The sequence below is a fragment of the Mustelus asterias genome, chromosome 29 (assembly GCF_964213995.1).
Source record: "Mustelus asterias chromosome 29, sMusAst1.hap1.1, whole genome shotgun sequence".
In the NCBI taxonomy this organism is placed as follows: domain Eukaryota; kingdom Metazoa; phylum Chordata; class Chondrichthyes; order Carcharhiniformes; family Triakidae; genus Mustelus; species Mustelus asterias.
The window spans coordinates 5,451,239-5,466,345 of record NC_135829.1 but is presented as its reverse complement, the minus strand read 5'-3'; positions in this window follow the sequence as shown (position 1 = coordinate 5,466,345).

Here is a 15,107-nt window from a genome sequence, read left to right as displayed (position 1 = left end):
TCACACAGAAATACAGACAGATCACACAGAAATACAGACAGATCACACAGAAATACATACAGATCGCACAGAAATACAGACAGATCGCAAAGAAATACAGACAGATCACACAGAAATACAGACAGATCACACAGAAATACAGACAGATCACACAGAAATACAGACAGATCGCAAAGAAATACAGACAGATCGCACAGAAATACAGACAGATCACACAGAAATACAGACAGATCACACAGAAATACAGACAGATCACACAGAAATACAGACAGATCGCAAAGAAATACAGACAGATCACACAGAAATACAGACAGATCACACAGAAATACAGACAGATCACACAGAAATACAGACAGATCACACAGAAATACAGACAGATCACACAGAAATACAGACAGATCACACAGAAATACAGACAGATCACACAGAAATACAGACAGATCACACAGAAATACAGACAGATCACACAGAAATACAGACAGATCACACAGAAATACAGACAGATCTCACAGAAATACAGACAGATCACACAGAAATACAGACAGATCACACAGAAATACAGACAGGATCACACAGAAATACAGACAGATCACACAGAAATACAGACAGATCACACAGAAATACAGACAGATCACACAGAAATACAGACAGATCACACAGAAATACAGACAGAACACACAGAAATACAGACAGATCACACAGAAATACAGACAGATCGCACAGAAATACAGACAGATCACACAGAAATACAGACAGAACACACAGAAATACAGACAGAACACACAGAAATACAGACAGATCGCACAGAAATACAGACAGAACACACAGAAATACAGACAGATCGCACAGAAATACAGACAGATCACACAGAAATACAGACAGATCACACAGAAATACAGACAGATCACCCAGAAATACAGACAGAACACACAGAAATACAGACAGGGATGACACTGAAATACAGACAGATCACACAGAAATACAGACAGATCACACAGAAATACAGACAGAACACACAGAAATACAGACAGATCACACAGAAATACAGACAGAACACACAGAAATACAGACAGATCACACAGAAATACAGACAGATCACACAGAAATACAGACAGATCGCACAGAAATACAGACAGATCACACAGAAATACAGACAGATCACACAGAAATACAGACAGATCACACAGAAATACAGACAGGGATGACACAGAAATACAGACAGGGATGACACTGAAATACAGACAGATCGCACAGAAATACAGACAGATCACACAGAAATACAGACAGAACACACAGAAATACAGACAGATCACACAGAAATATAGACAGGATCACACAGAAATACAGACAGATCACACAGAAATACAGACAGGATCACACAGAAATACAGGACAGATCACACAGAAATACAGACAGATCACACAGAAATACAGACAGGGATCACACAGAAATACAGACAGAACACACAGAAATACAGACAGATCGCACAGAAATACAGACAGATCACACAGAAATACAGACAGATCACACAGAAATACAGACAGATCACACAGAAATACAGACAGAACACACAGAAATACAGACAGATCGCACAGAAATACAGACAGATCACACAGAAATACAGACAGAACACACAGAAATACAGACAGATCGCACAGAAATACAGACAGATCACACAGAAATACAGACAGAACACACAGAAATACAGACAGATCGCACAGAAATACAGACAGATCACACAGAAATACAGACAGATCACACAGAAATACAGACAGATCGCACAGAAATACAGACAGATCACACAGAAATACAGACAGATCACACAGAAATACAGACAGATCACACAGAAATACAGACAGATCACACAGAAATACAGACAGAACACACAGAAATACAGACAGATCAGCACAGAAATACAGACAGATCACACAGAAATACAGACAGATCACACAGAAATACAGACAGGGATCACACAGAAATACAGACAGGGATCACACAGAAATACAGACAGAGATCACACAGAAATACAGACAGATCACACAGAAATACAGACAGATCACACAGAAATACAGACAGATCACACAGAAATACAGACAGAGATCACACAGAAATACAGACAGATCACACAGAAATACAGACAGATCACACAGAAATACAGACAGATCACACAGAAATACAGACAGATCGCACAGAAATACAGACAGATCACACAGAAATACAGACAGATCACACAGAAATACAGACAGATCACACAGAAATACAGACAGATCACAGAGAAATACAGACAGATCACACAGAAATACGGACAGGGATCACACAGAAATACAGACAGATCACACAGAAATACAGACAGATCGCACAGAAATACAGACAGATCACACAGAAATACAGACAGATCACACAGAAATACAGACAGATCACACAGAAATACAGACAGGGATCACACAGAAATACAGACAGATCACACAGAAATACAGACAGATCGCACAGAAATACAGACAGATCACAAAGAAATACAGACAGATCACAGAGAAATACAGACAGATCACACAGAAATACGGACAGGGATCACACAGAAATACAGACAGATCACACAGAAATACAGACAGATCACACAGAAATACAGACAGATCGCACAGAAATACAGACAGATCACACAGAAATACAGACAGATCACACAGAAATACAGACAGATCACACAGAAATACAGACAGGGATCACACAGAAATACAGACAGATCACACAGAAATTCAGACAGATCACACAGAAATACAGACAGATCACACAGAAATACAGACAGATCACACAGAAATACAGACAGATCACACAGAAATACAGACAGGATCACACAGAAATACAGACAGATCACACAGAAATACAGACAGATCACACAGAATACAGACAGATCACACAGAAATACAGACAGGATCACACAGAAATACAGACAGATCACACAGAAATACAGACAGAATCACACAGAAATACAGACAGATCACACAGAAATACAGACAGATCACACAGAAATACAGACAGGAATCACACAGAAATACAGACAGATCACACAGAAATACAGACAGATCACACAGAAATACAGACAGGAATCACACAGAAATACAGACAGATCACACAGAAATACAGACAGATCACCCAGAAATACAGACAGGATCACACAGAAATACAGTCAGATCACACAGAAATACAGACAGATCACACAGAAATACAGACAGATCACACAGAAATACAGACAGGGATCACACAGAAATACAGACAGATCACACAGAAATACAGACAGATTCACACAGAAATACAGACAGATCACACAGAAATACAGACAGATCACACAGAAATACAGACAGGAATCACACAGAAATACAGACAGATCACACAGAAATACAGACAGATCACACAGAAATACAGACAGATCACACAGAAATACAGACAGATCACAGAGAAATACAGATGAGAATTCACACAGAAATACAGACAGGGATCACACAGAAATACAGACAGATCGCAAAGAAATACAGACAGATCACACAGAAATACATACAGATCACACAGAAATACATACAGATCACACAGAAATACAGACAGATCACACAGAAATACAGACAGATCACACAGAAATACAGACAGATCACACAGAAATACAGACAGATCACACAGAAATACAGAGAGATCACACAGAAATACAGACAGATCACACAGAAATACAGACAGATCGCAAAGAAATACAGACAGATCACACAGAAATACATACAGATCACACAGAAATACATACAGATCGCAAAGAAATACATACAGATCACACAGAAATACATACAGATCACACAGAAATACATACAGATCACACAGAAATACAGACAGATCGCAAAGAAATACATACAGATCACACAGAAATACAGACAGATCACACAGAAATACATACAGATCACACAGAAATACAGACAGATCGCAAAGAAATACATACAGATCACACAGAAATACAGACAGATCACACAGAAATACATACAGATCACACAGAAATACAGACAGATCGCAAAGAAATACATACAGATCACACAGAAATACAGACAGATCACACAGAAATACATACAGATCACACAGAAATACAGACAGATCGCAAAGAAATACATACAGATCACACAGAAATACAGACAGATCACACAGAAATACATACAGATCACACAGAAATACAGACAGATCGCAAAGACATACATACAGATCACACAGAAATACATACAGATCACACAGAAATACAGACAGATCACACAGAAATACATACAGATCGCACAGAAATACAGACAGATCGCAAAGAAATACATACAGATCACACAGAAATACATACAGATCACACAGAAATACAGACAGATCACACAGAAATACAGACAGATCACACAGAAATACAGACAGATCACACAGAAATACATACAGATCACACAGAAATACAGACAGATCGCAAAGAAATACATACAGATCACACAGAAATACAGACAGATCACACAGAAATACAGACAGATCACACAGAAATACATACAGATCACACAGAAATACAGACAGATCGCAAAGAAATACATACAGATCACACAGAAATACAGACAGATCGCAAAGAAATACATACAGATCACACAGAAATACATACAGATCACACAGAAATACAGACAGATCGCAAAGAAATACATACAGATCACACAGAAATACAGACAGATCGCAAAGAAATACATACAGATCACACAGAAATACATACAGATCACACAGAAATACAGACAGATCGCAAAGAAATACATACAGATCACACAGAAATACATACAGATCACACAGAAATACAGACAGATCACACAGAAATACAGACAGATCACACAGAAATACATACAGATCGCACAGAAATACAGACAGATCGCAAAGAAATACAGACAGATCGCACAGAAATACAGACAGATCACACAGAAATACAGACAGATCACACAGAAATACAGACAGATCGCAAAGAAATACAGACAGATCGCACAGAAATACAGACAGATCACACAGAAATACATACAGATCACACAGAAATACAGACATGGATCACACAGAAATACAGACAGATCACACAGAAATACAGACAGATCACACAGAAATACAGACAGATCACACAGAAATACAGACAGATCACACAGAAATACAGACAGAACACACAGAAATACAGACAGATCGCACAGAAATACAGACAGATCACACAGAAATACAGACAGATCACACAGAAATACAGACAGATCACACAGAAATACAGACAGATCACACAGAAATACAGACAGATCACACAGAAATACAGACAGGGATGACACAGAAATACAGACAGATCACACAGAAATACAGACAGATCACACAGAAATACAAACAGATCACACAGAAATACAGACAGATCGCACAGAAATACAGACAGATCACACAGAAATACAGACAGAACACACAGAAATACAGACAGAACACACAGAAATACAGACAGATCGCACAGAAATACAGACAGATCACACAGAAATACAGACAGATCACACAGAAATACAGACAGATCACACAGAAATACAGACAGAACACACAGAAATACAGACAGAACACACAGAAATACAGACAGATCGCACAGAAATACAGACAGAACACACAGAAATACAGACAGATCGCACAGAAATACAGACAGATCACACAGAAATACAGACAGATCACACAGAAATACAGACAGATCACCCAGAAATACAGACAGAACACACAGAAATACAGACAGGGATGACACTGAAATACAGACAGATCACACAGAAATACAGACAGATCACACAGAAATACAGACAGAACACACAGAAATACAGACAGATCACACAGAAATACAGACAGAACACACAGAAATACAGACAGATCACACAGAAATACAGACAGATCACACAGAAATACAGACAGATCGCACAGAAATACAGACAGATCACACAGAAATACAGACAGATCACACAGAAATACAGACAGGGATGACACTGAAATACAGACAGATCGCACAGAAATACAGACAGATCACACAGAAATACAGACAGAACACACAGAAATACAGACAGATCACACAGAAATATAGACAGGGATCACACAGAAATACAGACAGATCACACAGAAATACAGACAGGGATCACACAGAAATACGGACAGATCACACAGAAATACAGACAGATCACACAGAAATACAGACAGGGATCACACAGAAATACAGACAGAACACACAGAAATACAGACAGATCGCACAGAAATACAGACAGATCACACAGAAATACAGACAGATCACACAGAAATACAGACAGATCACACAGAAATACAGACAGAACACACAGAAATACAGACAGATCGCACAGAAATACAGACAGATCACACAGAAATACAGACAGAACACACAGAAATACAGACAGATCGCACAGAAATACAGACAGATCACACAGAAATACAGACAGAACACACAGAAATACAGACAGATCGCACAGAAATACAGACAGATCACACAGAAATACAGACAGATCACACAGAAATACATACAGATCGCACAGAAATACAGACAGATCACACAGAAATACAGACAGATCACACTGAAATACAGACAGATCACACCGAAATACAGACAGATCACACAGAAATACAGACAGAACACACAGAAATACAGACAGATCGCACAGAAATACAGACAGATCACACAGAAATACAGACAGATCACACAGAAATACAGACAGGGATGACACAGAAATACAGACAGATCACACAGAAATACAGACAGATCACACAGAAATACAGACAGATCACACAGAAATACAGACAGGGATCACACAGAAATACAGACAGGGATCACACAGAAATACAGACAGAGATCACACAGAAATACAGACAGATCACACAGAAATACAGACAGATCACACAGAAATACAGACAGATCACACAGAAATACAGACAGAGATCACACAGAAATACAGACAGATCACACAGAAATACAGACAGATCACACAGAAATACAGACAGATCACACAGAAATACAGACAGATCGCACAGAAATACAGACAGATCACACAGAAATACAGACAGATCACACAGAAATACAGACAGATCACACAGAAATACAGACAGATCACACAGAAATACAGACAGAGATCACACAGAAATACAGACAGATCACACAGAAATACAGACAGATCACACAGAAATACAGACAGATCACACAGAAATACAGACAGATCACACAGAAATACAGACAGGGATCACACAGAAATACAGACAGGGATCACACAGAAATACAGACAGATCACACAGAAATACAGACAGATCACACAGAAATACAGACAGATCACACAGAAATACAGAAAGATCACACAGAAATAAAGACAGAGATCACACAGAAATACAGACAGATCACACAGAAATACGGACAGATCACACAGAAATACAGACAGATCACACAGAAATACAGACAGATCACACAGAAATAAAGACAGAGATCACACAGAAATACAGACAGATCACACAGAAATAAAGACAGGGATCACACAGAAATACGGACAGATCACACAGAAATACAGACAGATCACACAGAAATACAGACAGATCACACAGAAATACAGACAGATCACACAGAAATACAGACAGATCACACAGAAATAAAGACAGAGATCACACAGAAATACAGACAGATCACACAGAAATACGGACAGATCACACAGAAATACAGACAGATCACACAGAAATACAGACAGATCACACAGAAATAAAGACAGAGATCACACAGAAATACAGACAGATCACACAGAAATACGGACAGATCACACAGAAATACAGACAGGGACCACACAGAAATACAGACAGATCACAGAGAAATACGGATGGAGATCACACAGAAATACAGACAGGGATCACACAGAAATACAGACAGATCACACAGAAATACATACAGATCACACAGAAATACATACAGATCACACAGAAATACAGACAGATCACACAGAAATACATACAGATCACACAGAAATACAGACAGATCACACAGAAATACAGAGAGATCACACAGAAATACAGACAGATCGCACAGAAATACAGACAGATCGCAAAGAAATACAGACAGATCGCACAGAAATACAGACAGATCACACAGAAATACAGACGGATCACACAGAAATACAGACAGATCGCAAAGAAATACAGACAGATCGCACAGAAATACAGACAGATCACACAGAAATACATACAGATCACACAGAAATACAGACAGATCACACAGAAATACATACAGATCACACAGAAATACAGACAGATCACACAGAAATACATACAGATCACACAGAAATACAGACAGATCACACAGAAATACAGACAGATCACACAGAAATACAGACAGATCACACAGAAATACATACAGATCACACAGAAATACAGACAGATCGCACAGAAATACATACAGATCACACAGAAATACAGACAGATCACACAGAAATACATACAGATCACACAGAAATACAGACAGATCGCACAGAAATACATACAGATCACACAGAAATACAGACAGATCACACAGAAATACATACAGATCACACAGAAATACAGACAGATCACACAGAAATACATACAGATCACACAGAAATACAGACAGATCACACAGAAATACAGACAGATCACACAGAAATACAGACAGATCACACAGAAATACAGACAGATCACACAGAAATACAGACAGATCACACAGAAATACAGACAGATCACACAGAAATACATACAGATCACACAGAAATACAGACAGATCACACAGAAATACATACAGATCACACAGAAATACAGACAGATCACACAGAAATACAGACAGATCACACAGAAATACATACAGATCACACAGAAATACATACAGATCACACAGAAATACAGACAGATCACACAGAAATACAGACAGATCACACAGAAATACAGACAGATCACACAGAAATACATACAGATCACACAGAAATACGGACAGGGATGACACAGAAATACAGACGGATCGCAAAGAAATACAGACAGATCACACAGAAATACGGACAGGGATGACACAGAAATACATACAGATCACACAGAAATACAGACAGATCACACAGAAATACATACAGATCACACAGAAATACATACAGATCACACAGAAATACATACAGATCACACAGAAATACAGACAGATCACACAGAAATACATACAGATCACACAGAAATACATACAGATCACACAGAAATACGGACAGGGATGACACAGAAATACAGACGGATCGCAAAGAAATACAGACAGATCACACAGAAATACGGACAGGGATGACACAGAAATACAGACGGATCGCAAAGAAATACAGACAGATCACACAGAAATACAGACAGATCACACAGAAATACATACAGATCACACAGAAATACATACAGATCACACAGAAATACAGACAGATCACACAGAAATACATACAGATCACACAGAAATACAGACAGATCACACAGAAATACATACAGATCACACAGAAATACATACAGATCACACAGAAATACGGACAGGGATGACACAGAAATACAGACGGATCGCAAAGAAATACAGACAGATCACACAGAAATACGGACAGGGATGACACAGAAATACAGACGGATCGCAAAGAAATACAGACAGATCACACAGAGATACAGACAGGGATGACACAGAAATACAGACAGATCACACAGAAATAGAGACAGATCACACAGAAATACAGACAGATCACACAGAAATACAGACGGATCACACAGAAATACAGACAGATCACACAGAAATACAGACAGATCGCAAAGAAATACAGACAGATCACACAGAAATACAGACAGATCACACAGAAATAGAGACAGATCACACAGAAATACAGACAGATCACACAGAAATACAGACGGATCACACAGAAATACAGACAGATCACACAGAAATACAGACAGATCGCAAAGTAATACAGACAGATCACACAGAAATACAGACAGATCACACAGAAATACAGACAGATCACACAGAAATACAGACAGATCGCACAGAAATACAGACAGATCGCACAGAAATACAGACAGATCACACAGAAATAGAGACAGATCACACAGAAATACATACAGATCACACAGAAATACAGACAGATCGCACAGAAATACAGACAGATCACACAGAAATACAGACAGATCACACAGAAATACAGACAGATCGCAAAGAAATACAGACAGATCACACAGAAATACATACAGATCACACAGAAATACAGACAGATCACACAGAAATAGAGACAGATCACACAGAAATACAGACAGATCACACAGAAATACAGACAGATCACACAGAAATACAGACAGATCACACAGAAATAGAGACAGATCACACAGAAATACAGACAGATCACACAGAAATACAGACGGATCACACAGAAATACAGACAGATCACACAGAAATACAGACAGATCGCAAAGAAATACAGACAGATCACACAGAAATACAGACAGATCGCAAAGAAATACAGACGGATCACACAGAAATACAGACAGATCACACAGAAATACAGACAGATCGCAAAGAAATACATACAGATCACACAGAAATACAGACAGATCACACAGAAATACAGACAGGGATCACACAGAAATACAGACAGATCACACAGAAATACAGACAGATCACACAGAAATACAGACAGATCACACAGAAATACAGACAGGGATAACGCAGAAATACAGACAGATCACACAGAAATACAGACAGGGATAACACAGAAATACAGACAGATCACACAGAAATACAGACAGATCACACAGAAATACAGACAGATCGCACAGAAATACAGACAGATCACACAGAAATACAGACAGATCACACAGAAATACAGACAGATCACACAGAAATACAGACAGATCACACAGAAATACAGACAGATCACACAGAAATACAGACAGATCACACAGAAATACATACAGATCACACAGAAATACAGACAGATCACACAGAAATACAGACAGATCACACAGAAATACAGACAGATCACACAGAAATACAGACAGGGATGACACAGAAATACAGACAGATCACACAGAAATACAGACAGATCACACAGAAATACAGACAGATCACACAGAAATACAGACAGATCACACAGAAATACAGACAGGGATGACACAGAAATACAGACAGATCACACAGAAATACAGACAGATCACACAGAAATACAGACAGATCACACAGAAATACAGACAGATCACACAGAAATACAGACAGGGATGACACAGAAATACAGACAGATCACACAGAAATACAGACAGGGATGACACAGAAATATAGACAGGGATCACACAGAAATACAGACAGATCACACAGAAATACAGACAGGGATGACACAGAAATACAGACAGATCACACAGAAATACAGACAGATCACACAGAAATACAGACAGATCACACAGAAATACAGACAGATCACACAGAAATACAGACAGATCACACAGAAATAGACAGGGATCACACAGAAATACAGACAGATCACACAGAAATACAGACAGATCACACAGAAATACAGACAGATCACACAGAAATAGACAGGGATCACACAGAAATACAGACAGATCACACAGAAATACAGACAGATCACACAGAAATAGACAGGGATCACACAGAAATACAGACAGATCACACAGAAATACAGACAGATCACACAGAAATACAGACAGATCACACAGAAATACAGACAGATCACACAGAAATAGACAGGGATCACACAGAAATACAGACAGATCGCACAGAAATACAGACAGATCGCACAGAAATACAGACAGATCGCACAGAAATACAGACAGATCACACAGAAATACAGACAGATCGCACAGAAATACAGACAGATCACACAGAAATACAGACAGATCACACAGAAATACATACAGATCACACAGAAATACAGACAGATCACACAGAAATACAGACAGATCACACAGAAATACAGACAGATCACACAGAAATACAGACAGGGATCACACAGAAATAGAGACAGATCACACAGAAATACAGACAGATCACACAGAAATACAGACAGATCACACAGAAATACAGACAGATCACACAGAAATAGACAGGGATCACACAGAAATACAGACAGATCGCACAGAAATAGGGACAGATCACACAGAAATGCAGACAGATCACACAGAAATACATACAGATCACACAGAAATACAGACAGATCACACAGAAATACAGACAGATCACACAGAAATACATACAGATCACACAGAAATACAGACAGATCACACAGAAATACAGATAGATCACACAGAAATACATACAGATCACACAGAAATACATACAGATCACACAGAAATACAGACAGATCACACAGAAATACAGACAGATCACACAGAAATACATACAGATTGCAAAGAAATACAGACAGATCACACAGAAATACATACAGATCACACAGAAATACATACAGATCACACAGAAATACAGACAGATCACACAGAAATACAGACAGATCACACAGAAATACAGACAGATCACACAGAAATACAGACAGATCACACAGAAATACAGACAGATCACACAGAAATACAGACAGATCACACAGAAATACAGACGGATCACACAGAAATACAGACAGATCGCAAAGAAATACAGACAGATCGCACAGAAATACAGACAGATCACACAGAAATACATACAGATCACACAGAAATACAGACAGATCGCAAAGAAATACAGACATATCGCACAGAAAGACAGACAGATGACACAGAAATATATACAGATCACACAGAAATACAGACAGATCGCACAGAAATACAGACAGATCACACAGAAATACATACAGATCACACAGAAATACAGACAGGGATTACACAGAAATACAGACAGATCACACAGAAATACAGACAGATCACACAGAAATAGACATGGATCACACAGAAATACAGACAGATCACACAGAAATACAAACAGATCACACAGAAATACAGACAGATCGCACAGAAATACAGACAGATCACACAGAAATACATACAGATCACACAGAAATACATACAGATCACACAGAAATACAGACAGATCACACAGAAATACAGACAGATCACACAGAAATACATACAGATTGCAAAGAAATACAGACAGATCGCACAGAAATACAGACAGATCACACAGAAATACAGACGGATCACACAGAAATACAGACAGATCGCAAAGAAATACAGACAGATCGCACAGAAATACAGACAGATCACACAGAAATACATACAGATCACACAGAAATACAGACAGATCGCAAAGAAATACAGACATATCGCACAGAAATACAGACAGATCACACAGAAATACATACAGATCACACAGAAATACAGACAGATCGCACAGAAATACAGACAGATCACACAGAAATACATACAGATCACACAGAAATACAGACAGGGATTACACAGAAATACAGACAGATCACACAGAAATACAGACAGATCACACAGAAATAGACATGGATCACACAGAAATACAGACAGATCACACAGAAATACATACAGATCACACAGAAATACAGACAGATCGCACAGAAATACAGACAGATCACACAGAAATACAGACAGATCACAGAGAAATACAGACATGGATCACACAGAAATACATACAGATCACACAGAAATACAGACAGATCCCACAGAAATACAGACAGATCACACAAAAATACAGACAGGGATCACACAGAAATACAGACAGATCACACAGAAATACAGACAGGGATCACACAGAAATACAGACAGATCACACAGAAATACAGACAGATCACACAGGAATACAGACAGATCAGACAGAAATACAGACAGGGATCACACAGAAATACAGACAGATCACACAGAAATATAGACAGATCACACAGAAATATAGACAGATCACACAGAAATACAGACAGATCACACAGAAATATTGACAGATCACACAGAAATACAGACAGGGATCACACAGAAATACGGACAGATCACACAGAAATACAGACAGATCACACAGAAATACAGACAGATCACACAGAAATACAGACAGATCACACAGAAATACAGACAGATCGCACAGAAATACAGACAGATCACACAGAAATACAGACAGATCACACAGAAATACAGACAGATCGCACAGAAATACAGACAGATCACACAGAAATACAGACAGATCACACAGAAATACAGACAGATCACACAGAAATACAGACAGATCACACAGAAATACAGACAGATCGCACAGAAATACAGACAGATCACACAGAAATACAGACAGATCACACAGAAATACAGACAGATCACACAGAAATACAGACAGATCACAGAGAAATACAGACAGATCACACAGAAATACGGACAGGGATCACACAGAAATACAGACAGATCACACAGAAATACAGACAGATCGCACAGAAATACAGACAGATCACACAGAAATACAGACAGATCACACAGAAATACAGACAGATCACACAGAAATACGGACAGGGATCACACAGAAATACAGACAGATCACACAGAAATACAGACAGATCACACAGAAATACAGACAGATCACACAGAAATACAGACAGGGATCACACAGAAATACAGACAGATCACACAGAAATACAGACAGATCGCACAGAAATACAGACAGATCACACAGAAATACAGACAGATCACACAGAAATACAAGACAGATCACACAGAAATACAGACAGGGATCACACAGAAATACAGACAGATCACACAGAAATTCAGACAGATCACACAGAAATACAGACAGATCACACAGAAATACAGACAGATCACACAGAAATACAGACAGATCACACAGAAATACAGACAGATCGCACAGAAATACAGACAGATCACACAGAAATACATACAGATCACACAGAAATACATACAGATCACACAGAAATACAGACAGATCACACAGAAATACATACAGATTGCAAAGAAATACAGACAGATCGCACAGAAATACAGACAGATCACACAGAAATACAGACGGATCACACAGAAATACAGACAGATCGCAAAGAAATACAGACAGATCGCACAGAAATACAGACAGATCACACAGAAATACAGACGGATCACAC